Genomic DNA, 771 nt, shown 5'->3' with positions numbered 1-771 from the left:
TGTGTTCTTCCAGCCAAACACTGTTATCTCTGACTGCAGCATCGACAGGTCTTATTATCTCTACCTGAGTCAAAGTTCTGGTAAGGCCATTCCTACTTTATTTTCCCAGTTTTTAGCACACATCCCAATGCCTTTAAAATATTTACAATCTTATTGGGATTTTCCAATTAACCTGCTCAGTGATGTTGTAAATACCATTGAAACAGGTGGGACTTGAACCTGAGTCCAGTTGCCTCAGGAGTAAGGAAACATCACAGCACCACGTGATTTCAGGTGGGCGTGGTTACAGCTTTAAGTGTTGCGGTGGCAACGGTAGGCGGGACCGCACGGTGGACAGCCCCTGTCTGATTGGCGCGTTGTTCCCCAGATCCGCTTCCCTATTGGTCCGCTGTAACCGCCAATGAAATTACACGTGCGGCCTTCCGCTCTGGGCTGACTGTGAAGGGTGATCGAAGAGATGCCGGTCGCCGATAATGGCCAGGTGGTTGTGAGAGTGAGTGAATGCTCGGAGAGACAATCAGTCACCTCAGCCTGGTAATGGTGTTTGGATCTGTTGTGTTTCTTTTCCCCTTTGCTATTTTAGTTTGGAGTGTTCGTGATGGACGGTGCCATGGGCCATAAAGCGCTTGCGCAGATGCAGATGCAGATGCAGGTGCAGGTGCAGGTGCAGGGGATCCATCCTGCCCCCTTCCCCCCCTCCCTTCCCTCCTGCCCCCTTCCCCCCTCCCTTCCCTCCTGCCCCCCCTCTTCCCTCTAACCCCCCACCCCCCC

General features: G+C 52.7%; 1 protein-coding gene across 1 annotated transcript in view; it reads left to right on the top strand.

Moving 5' to 3' along the window:
- The first annotated feature begins 407 nt into the window (after positions 1-407).
- The window catches only part of klhl36 (kelch-like family member 36), a 20,736-nt gene continuing 20,372 nt past the window's right edge, over positions 408-771 (top strand). Inside the window, exon 1 of the mRNA XM_020524680.2 lies at positions 408-534. The gene's annotated coding sequence lies outside the window, so the exon portion shown is untranslated. The remainder of the gene's footprint in view (positions 535-771) is intronic.

The sequence above is a fragment of the Rhincodon typus genome, chromosome 15 (genome assembly GCF_021869965.1).
Source record: "Rhincodon typus isolate 14 chromosome 15, sRhiTyp1.1, whole genome shotgun sequence".
In the NCBI taxonomy this organism is placed as follows: domain Eukaryota; kingdom Metazoa; phylum Chordata; class Chondrichthyes; order Orectolobiformes; family Rhincodontidae; genus Rhincodon; species Rhincodon typus.
This window is presented reverse-complemented; position numbering and strand designations above follow the sequence as displayed.